The sequence below is a fragment of the Arvicanthis niloticus genome, chromosome 3 (assembly GCF_011762505.2).
Source record: "Arvicanthis niloticus isolate mArvNil1 chromosome 3, mArvNil1.pat.X, whole genome shotgun sequence".
NCBI lineage: Eukaryota > Metazoa > Chordata > Mammalia > Rodentia > Muridae > Arvicanthis > Arvicanthis niloticus.
Window position 1 is genome coordinate 64,465,691 of NC_047660.1, and position 10,197 is coordinate 64,475,887.

Genomic DNA, 10,197 nt, shown 5'->3' on the forward strand with positions numbered 1-10,197 from the left:
GGGAAGGGGTTGAAAGCATTACTCACACAAACCCAACCAAGTCCTATTCCTGGGACCCATATCAAAGGGCAGATGTGATGGCACAATTCCAGACTCAAATGAGGAGATGAGAAGCAGAAACAGGATAGTGGCTAAGAAGCTTGCAGGCCAACTAGCCAAGCACATGGAGCAAGTGTCTACTTGAGAGACCTGCAGCAGAAAGGTGGGAAGTGACAACCAAACACTGGGACAGTCTTCTGACTTCCATATGCATGCCTGGTATGCTTGTGTGTGCTGTACATTCTCACACACACACACACACACACACACCCACTCAGATAAGTAGATAAATGCATCCTAAATTATTACTAAAAATAATCAATGTTTTAACCTTGGAGAATGGGTGAGGGATGTGTTACCAGACCTTGTTTGGGGATTTTCTTTACTTTTTCATTACTTGTTATCTCAGAGACTCAAAGCAAATGATATTTTTATCATACTTTTTTTGTTGTTGTTGTTCAAGCCCTGGAATTTGAATTTCAGGAATGCTAGGCTATCACTCTCTGTCTCTACTGCTCTTTTTACATTTTTGTTCTGAGACCAGGTCTTTATAAGCTGTCCTTGAATTTGTGAATCATTCTGCTTTGGTCTTCAGAGTAGCTATAAGTATAGGCCTTCAACACCAGGCCCAACTCTATCATATAAAAAGATTCTTTTTTAGTTTATTTTATATTATTTTATTTGTATGAGTGTTTTGCCTGCATGCAGGTACATGCACCATGTGTGTGCCTGGTGCCCACGGAGATCAGAATGTAGCATCAGATCTCCTGGGACTGGAGTTACAGGTAGGTAGGAACTGCCATGTGGATGCTAGGAATTGAACCCAGGCCTCTGTAAGAGCAACAAATGCTCTTAAACTCGGAGCCATTTCTCCATCCCTCTATTACTACTTTAAAAATTACTACTTTAAGAAAAGATTTATTATTTATGAATATGTCCATACATATACTTGCACACATATGTCTGGGACCAGCAGAAGTCAGATTCCCTGGAGCTGGAGTTATGGGTGCCTGTGAGCTGTTTGGCATGGGTTCTGGGAACTGAACTCAGGTCTTTTGGAGCAGCAAGCATTCTTTACCACTGTGCCATCTTTCCAACCCTTAAATTTGTTACTATCTTTCCATGTATATTCCTGTGTGTGTGATGTGATGACCAAGAAGATACACCTATGGGAAGTAGCCAGGCTGTACAGCACTCAGCGTCATCAGTTGTTAAGGAAGCACAGATCAAAGCCACAAACCATTCCATGCTTGTAGAATATCTCATCCTTTATGTGAAGATAATGAATGTCAGGCAGGCTATAGAGAACTCCACACACTGCTGGATGAAACGTAAAGTGCTATGCCTGCTACAGAACACAGTATGGCTCCTCACAGAGTTAAATATACATCTAACCACTCTCCCATATTATCTAGCAAGAATAGTGTCAGGATTCTATCTACCCCCAAATAATTGAAACTCAAACAGATAATACCTATCCAAATTCAAAGCGGCAGTATTCACAGTAGCCCAAATGTAGAAAGAGCTAAAGGTTACCTAACAGATAAATAGATGAACAGTGTGGTTGATTCATACAGTAAAGTGTCATTCCTTCAGAGGATCAACCAGAGCTCTGGCTGATCTTCCTGCCTTTGCCCCCTAAATTTTTACTTACAGATTACAGTGCTAAGAAATTACAGGCCATCACACTCAGCAGAAGCAAACTTCGGATGTTTGTTATCACACACATAAACCTTGAAAACATGAGGTTAATCAAAACAAGCTGGGCATGAGGGAGAAAAAAATCATATGATTCCATTTATGTGAAACATCTATAATATTCAAATTAATAAACCCAGAAGTGGTTTGGAGTTGGAAGGGACAGGGAGGAGATGAGAATAAGTTATTGCTTAGTGGGCATACAGTTTCTGATTGAAGTGATCAAAAAAAAATTAGAAAAAAACCCGATGGCTTTACAACATCATGAGTGTGGCTAATGACACTGAATTGTATATTTGAAAGAAAGTAAGATGATAATTTTTATGTACATTTTATAAAATAAAAATCAATTGTCACCAGGCAGTGGTGGTACACGCCTTTAATCCCAGCACTTGGGAGGCAGAGGCAGGCGGATTTCTGAGTTCGAGGCCAGCCTGGTCTACAGAGTGAGTTCCAGGACAGCCAGGGCTACACAGAGAAACCCTGTCTCAAAAAAAAAAAAACAACAACAACAAAATCAATTGTCCATACATCAGCAGGCCCGTTTGTTGGACTCTGTTTTGTCCTATCCACTGGCTTGTCTGTCTGTCCTGATGACATCTCCACATTCTTAATTTACTGTCACTTTATGAGTCTTGAAATCTGGTGCTTTCTTCACATGTGAGATTTTTAAGGAACACTTCATATCCAAATGATATTAATAGGCTATTTGAATTTTTTTTTTTTTTTTTTTTTTGGTTTTTTGAGACAGGGTTTCTCTGTGTAGCCCTGGCTGTCCTGGAACTCACTCTGTAGACCAGGCTGGCCTCGAACTCAGAAATCCGCCTGCCTTTGCCTCCCAAGTGCTGGGATTAAAGGCGTGCGCAATCACTGCCCAGCTTATTTGAATATTTCTTAAAATATTTAAATATTTTAATTATTATCTTATGTGTCTGAATGTGTTGTCTACATGTATGCATGTAAACCATGTGCATGCCTGGTACCTAGGGAAGTCAGAAGAGGGCGTCAAATCTCCTGTAACTAGAGTTACAGATGATTGGGAGTCACCCATGTGGGGGCTGGGAATTTTATCTGGGTCCTCTGCCGAGCAGAGAGTGCTCTTAATGGCTGAGTCACCTCTCCATGCTCCAGGACTCAATTTTTATTTAACATGATTTTCAGTGTATCTTTTTTTGTAGACCTCTTAGTTGTGGCTGTAGGTGTTACCTTTCACCTATATAAGATCACATATACATAATTTAATCAACCAGTGAGAGCTAATTAGAAAACTCAAAAAGAAGGTAGTAATTTACCTACTCGGACATTGCTCTGACAAAATACCTGAGGGAACAACTTGAAGAAGGAAACGTTTATTTTAGCTTCCTATTTAAGCTTGGTCCTATGCAGATGGGTAGAACATTGTGGTTGGTACAATGGTTTGGATGAGAACAACCCCATAGGCTCATGCGGCTGAATACTTGGTTCCCCCACCCCCCAGGACTAGTGGAACTGTTTGGGAAGGATTAGGAGGTGTGGCATTGTTAAAGAAAGTGTGTCAGGGGCGGGCTTTGATCACCTGCCCAGGTGCTGCTCTACCCATATCAATCATTAATCAAGAAAATGCTCCAAAGATTTGCCTATAAGCCAATCTGATAGAGGCATTTTTTCAATTGATGTTCCTTCTTCACAGATGACTCTAACTTGTGTCAAGTAGACAAAAAAAGAAAACACCAACCTGCACAGTCAAATAGAATACAAGAAGTTATTTCAATTTTTCTGTATATGTTGAAGCTTTCTTTGTGTCCTGATTATGATGTTTTAGGAAAATTCCTACAAAGTACTGAGAAGAATGGGTATTCCACAGTGTTTGGTGGAATGTTCTATGGATGTCTGTTAAGTTAATTTGATCTATGGTGTTATTAAACTTTGTCCCAATGGCCCATCTATTGCTGAGAATGGGGCCTTGAAGTCACCCACTACTACAGTACTGGGGCTAATCTATGACTTTACATCTGGGAGTATTTATGATATTGGATGAATCTATGTTTGGTAAGCTTATGTATATAATTGTAATGCCCTCTTGATTGATTGTTTCTTTAATTGATGTAAAATGCATCCCACCCCCCATCCCCGTTTATATCTTCTGAATAGTTTGGTTGGAAGTCTAAAAGAGTCATTTGGGAACATTGTCTCTTTATTCAGTTGTATGGGAGTCTGTGTTAAAGAACTGCCATGCAGTCTCTCTAAAGGCTGGGAAAAAGCTTCTCTGTGAAGCTGTCTGTGTCTGTGAGAAGCTGGTTAGCTACAAATTCAGCTACTTTGGTAGATGTAGGGACAGTAGGGCTATCTTTCCATCTTACATGAATTTTGATAATTTTTGTTTTTCAAGGTATCTGTCCACTTTTATCTATGTCCATGCCATTCATATAAGATTCCTTTGTCTTTTTTTTAGTAAAAATTTAAATTTGAATGTTAGACTTAAAGTCGTAAGTGGCACAGAAATGCCATCATCTGTAGTATGTTTGTTAAGACCAAGAACAAGCTCTGGTTTGCTGCTCTGAACCAAATGTCAGACTCTGTTTAGATTCCATTGCTATTTCTGCACACTCATTTTCTGTTGATCTAGCTCAGACACCATACTATGTCTTATTGGAGTGACCCATCTTGGACATCCTGAGATTGCTCAGAGCCAGGGCTTTCAGGCATCTGGGCAATGTGTTTGGTGCAAAGCCTGGGCAAGATCCTGCTGCTGCAGACCACCCTGATTGTAGGACCACAAAAGGATAGCTTGGTACCTGATTGGACACAGGCCTCGAACCCCGGACCCTAATGGGACAATGGCAGGTGTTCGGCCATGCCCCCAGGACCCAGGGTCCCGGACACACGGTCTAAGATCTCCATTGACCCTCACCTTCCAGTCACATAGGGCAATGCCCCTACCAGCCCCTCCACAGATAGAGGACATGACTACAGGTCTCAGGGGCTCTAGAGATTTCCGTATTAATGAGATACCCAAAAGACCAGAGAGTGTAGCTAATTAAGTATTCTTTCCCAGACCCTCCTCCCTCCTCCCCCCCTATTTAAGTCAGGTCCTCCCTGAGTTTCAGGGGTGTGCACCCAGATCCATCTACTTCCCACCATGACAATAAACCCTTTTGGAACCATGGACTTCCTCGTGTCTTTGGGGTCCACCATGGGGAACCATGGAGAAGGCCTTTAATGAGCTGTTGTCACTACTGCCACAGCGCCTTATCTCCTGCCTGAGGACCTCTCTACATTCCCACCATGGAGGCCACTGATTCAACAAAGCTAGCTGACCCTGCCAAGCAAGTGACAAACCAAGAGTCTCATCCCGCCTGCTGGGCGCTGACAGGGCTCCCCTCTGCCTTGTTTCTCTTGGCTTCGGGCCAGCGCTGTACACCCCTAGTCCCCATTCTGTTCTTCCACAGCACCCCAACAGTGTCTGGGGGCTCGAGAATAGAGACCACCGGCCTCCAAGCCCACTCAAAAGAGCCCTGTGCTCCTGTGGGACTTCAGACTGAGTGAAACTCCCAGCGCCTGGGCATGAGCCCTGCAGCATCTGCCAGGTGCTGCTCGGAATGAACTCAGTCAAAATTCCTGTGCTCCAGTCTCTTCGGAGCTGGGGAAACCACAACCACCCAACAGGAACCCATGCCCGAGACTGTTGGGGACCGCACTAGCCCCAAGTTGGGGCGGCCAAAATAAATGTTGCAGCCCAGGCAAAATGTTGAGGCCCGGGCCAACCCAAGTTTGGGCGGCCACTGTATCCCGGCCCAAGCTGCCGCTTCGGTCTGCAGGTCGGGCTTCAGCAAGAGCGAGGGTGACGGCAGATTCTACCTAATGTCTGAGATATGTCTCTGATGATCCCTCTATAGTCTCTGATCTCAGTCTATATTCTCTGATCTCTGGTTCTGTCTTCTATAGTCTGACTAATGTCTTCTATCGTTTCAATTCTGATCTGTTCTGTCTCTGCCTTTTATATGTCTCACTTCTAAGCCACGCCTCTAAGTTACACCTTTAATCATGCCCTTAGGTCTTGTCTCTAACTCTGATCTCTATAATTCTAAGTATACTATTAAGTCACACACCTTTAATCTCACACACCTTTAATCTCAAGGTATCTAAACCAAGATTATCGGAGTGTTCTCAGCTGTTGTAGGCTATTGTAATCCAAATCTCATGTCAGGGTATATGGCTCAAGATGGCTGCAAAGCTGATAGCCGCTTTCTGCTAAAAGTCGGCACCCAACACGAGACCACACGCAAGCTAATCATCCCCGCACCTGATGGCCCTATTCAACAAAGACATGCTTCCTGGCATACCTTGCTCCCATACTTGTACTGCTAGAGTCCTTCAACCATAGCCCAGAAAATATGGAGCTGGGTTATCCCAGTGTGGGGGCTTGCATAAAAATGGCTCCCCATAGGCTTGGTCCTCAGTTAGTGGAACTGTTTGAATAGATTAAGGGGTGTGGCCTTGGAGTAAGTGTGACCTTACTGGGGGATGTGTGTCATTAGAGGTGAGCTTTGAGGTTTCAAAATCCCATACCATGCTCCACCCCCCACATCTGCCTGTTAGCAGATCAGAATAAAAAGCTCTCAGCTACTGCTCCAGTGCCATGTCTGTCTGTTTTCCCGCCATGATCATGGACTAACACTCTGAAATTGTAAGCAATACCCAATTAAATGCTTAATTTTATAAGTTGCCTTGGTCATGTTGTCTCTTCATAGCAGTAAAACAGTAACTAAGACACCCAGCTCCCATGTTCCCATGTGGAAGGGGTTTTTGTGAGGTTTTGTAGCTGCAGAACAAAGAAAGTTGTATGTCAGAAGCCACCTAGGAAAAGCTATGGTAAGCAAGTAAGTTTTCTGGAGATGGTCTACCATATTGCATGCTGCAATAGGTGAGCTCTGAGAAGCAGGGTCCTCAAGAGACTTCATTCCAGGATTGCCTCTCACTGTTGATGTGCCTTTCCTGACAGCCTAATGATTCCTGGGCATCAGCCCACCCTATTGGGCAGATTTTCTGTAAAATCAATATGAAGATGTACTTTCATATAGTAATGTTATGTAGACAAATTGATGATTTCATAATCATAATGGTTTTATAGAATTCCTAAATTAATATAAGTAATCTCAAGGCCCCTATAGAATAAAAGCTGCAAATCAAGCTTGAAAACATTCACATGTCATGGACTAATTGCAGTAGGAAAAGAAAGCAGGCTTAGAACAAATTTGTGATCAAGGAAAACATCCCTTCTACATTAAGAACGAGGCCACTATCTGGTAACTAAAGGTCAAAAACTGTGAGTGGTGCAAGGACAGAAAATAAATGATGTACAGGTCTATCTATACAAGACTTCAAAATAATGAGACACAAGGCAGATGATTTGTCTCTGGACAAAACGGTGCTAACTTACAACAAGAAAATTACTGCTTTAAATTTAGAATGAACTTATGGACCTAGTAACAGATAATGAATGTTTAGTCAGGCACTAGTCTTAAAGGAAAGACATGTAAACAATTCTTCTGTAACTACTTTTGGATCTATGACATGAACTATTGCCTTAAAGTTACTATGAACTTAAGAAATGTAAAAATGCTTAGAAAGCCATGTGATCAATTATCCTAAGAAAGTATAAATACTAAGTGTTGTTGGCATTTTGCCCACCCCACAGTTACCTGGCAACAGCCAGATGTGCCTGACTCACTATAAAGGGGGCTGCTTGCCCCCTCTCTCTTGTTCTTCTTGCTCTTATTACTCTCTTCCCTCTCTGTCCCTTCTCTCCCCATTTCCCTCCCCATTTCTCTCTACAAGTTCACTAGCCTCCAACTCTCTCTCTCTTTCTCTCTCTCTTTCTCCCTCTCTTCCTTTCTCTGTCTCCACTACCCCGTCTCCCTTCCTCATGCTCTGAATAAACTCTATTCTATGTGCCTGGTACCTCAGCATGTTCCAGCAATAAAGAAGTGATTTAGCCATTCTTTACTTAACCCATTGTGTGTGTGTGTGTGTGTGTGTGTGTGTGTGTGTGTGTATGTATGTCTTTCTTTCCTTCCTTCTCTCTTCTTTTCTTTTCTTTCTGGCTCACAAAGAGTTAAGGAACTCCAAGCCTCTCACCTGGCCAGTGAGGCCTGAGTCAAAGAGAAAAGAACCAAAGTAATTAAGTTTTTCCCCCACTGTTGCTATCAGCAGGAGTTAAATCACCAGAAGCCAGCTCAGCTTCTGGCCCCCAGAACAGTCAGAGAGTTATAAGGCCAAAGACCATCAGCCTTTGGACTTACTTCATCCAGTGCTGTGTCCCACCTCAGTACCTGAATGCCAGGACTGACCCCCAGCAGTTATAATTCAAATCAATTTTAAAATACATTTGTGAGTACATCAGAGAGGCAATTACAGCAGGTAGGGGAATTTCTCCTGTAGGTCTCAGATGCTGTCTGATGATTTTCCTAGCTCTGCTGTTGGTGGGGAACCGGGTTTTGTGAAGTTAAAAGATTCCAAGGGTTTAAATTTTTTTTTAATATAAAACTATTTATTGACCACTGTTCACCGTTATTTACAATAAAGTAAATATACAGTTGGATGACATTCTGATACTACAAAGTTACTTTTCTGGCTCATTGAACCAGAAGGCAAATACTGAAAAGATTGATCCTACCAGTAAGGAATGAGTCGGGGGTAAAGGAAAGCATGCAAGTCGTTAATTGGTATTAGCAAATCTTGTTCACTCACTTAGTCAGCAGGTCTTAAATTGCCAACATTAGCTCCAACCATGATCCTATTTCCACATCAAACAGATTCCACGAATAATAACCTGTTAGTACAGATTTTAACTTTCTACAAAGGAATGGTTCACCAGAGGAACCTTTAGGCAGACTGGCTGACCTGGACCTGCCTCTAGAGCACTGGGACTAAAGGCTTGTGCCACCACACTAGGCCCTATTAAATCACACTACTACTTTGTTTAATTCCATTTTCTGAAGGTGGAGTTGGTATGGACAACATTCTGTAAATAAACTACAACATTTATGTGATAATACATCAATCCTGATGTGGTTGCTTTTAAACTATCCAATAAATTACAGAATCTGCTTAATCTGAAAGATTATGGTTTCAGAAAAATGTTCACAATAAGGGAATCTCATCAACTTGTGTTTTCATCCTCAGTTCTTTTAAGTATTAAAAACAAGACAAAACAAACAAGTCATTGTGTTTTATGCATACACTACATACAAACAAAACCCAGAACGGTCCTTCTGTGTCTCGGTTAAAAATAAATTCAGACTGAGTAATAACTGTAAAATCTCCCCAGCATTTAAGAAAAGCTGTTCTTCAAAGCTGAGAAAATACAACATGGTATCAAATATTCTTTTGTTAAAGAAGCAGCTACAGAAAGCTCTCACTTGCGCAAAGCAATCAGTGCCTTTTGATGCAGAACAAAACCCAAAACTATCCCAACTACCGTCAATACTTTCAAAGCCAGCATATCACACTTGATTTTCATCAGAATGCTATTTTTTTCCACACTGGTAGTTTCAAAACCCAAGATCCAGATTCCAGAATATATATATATATATATATATATATATATATATATATATATATATATATATATATATATATAAAACAATTATTGTGCTTCATCTTCGGGACAAGAATGCCGAGTCAGCCTCTCCTCACAGAAGGCGATGACAATCTGAGGACACTTCATATTTGCCTCCTTTGCCAGCACAGGGTCAGCCTGAGTCCTTCCGTTTCATGAGAAACATTAATTCTCCGCTGCTGTCTGTGGCTCCAATGATTCGTTCAGGATCAAGACCTCTGGCAAAGCCCCTTGGTTTGTCAGCAGCAACTCTCTTCTTCATGGATTTGCTACCATCAGATTCACTGTCAGATAAAGCTTTCCTTTTTGTACCATCTTTTTCTTTACCAGCTTTTTGAGAAGTAAGAAATGCTTCAATTAATTCTGGATAATCTAAATTTTCTTCTGGTTCCCAGGTATTATCAGCATCTGTGAACCCCTTCCACTCCACCTTCCCACTCACTACACGACACTCCAGTACTTTTTCTACAACAATTTCTTCAGACTCGGCCTCTTCAACTTTTTTACTCTTTCCATTCTGTTTCTTTCACATTTTTTGCAATGTAGTTTTATTGGAGGCCATTTTTAAAATTTAATCAGAGACTTGAAGAGTTCACCGCTCGGACGCTCAGGGCGGCGGATCCTGCAGAGTCTGATTCCAAGGGTTTTAACTCAGTTTATCAGGATGTTAAGTTGGTCATAGAAGTGGCTTTCTAGGAAGCTAATGATAGCCCAAAAGAAGTAGTAGTTAGGCTATTGAATGAGCAGCATTCCAGGCTCCACAATGTCGCAGGCCTAGCACCAAGGGTGCCTGGAAGTACATAAAGCAGCAGGGTGCTCATGTATGTTGTGTTCTCCTGGGATTCTAGTGGCAATTTGTG

General features: G+C 41.8%; 1 pseudogene; it reads right to left on the reverse strand.

Moving 5' to 3' along the window:
• Positions 1 to 9,364: 9,364 nt before the first annotated feature.
• Positions 9,365 to 9,961, reverse strand: LOC117705976 (chromobox protein homolog 3 pseudogene; annotated as a pseudogene).
• Between the last annotated feature and the right edge of the window lie 236 nt (positions 9,962 to 10,197).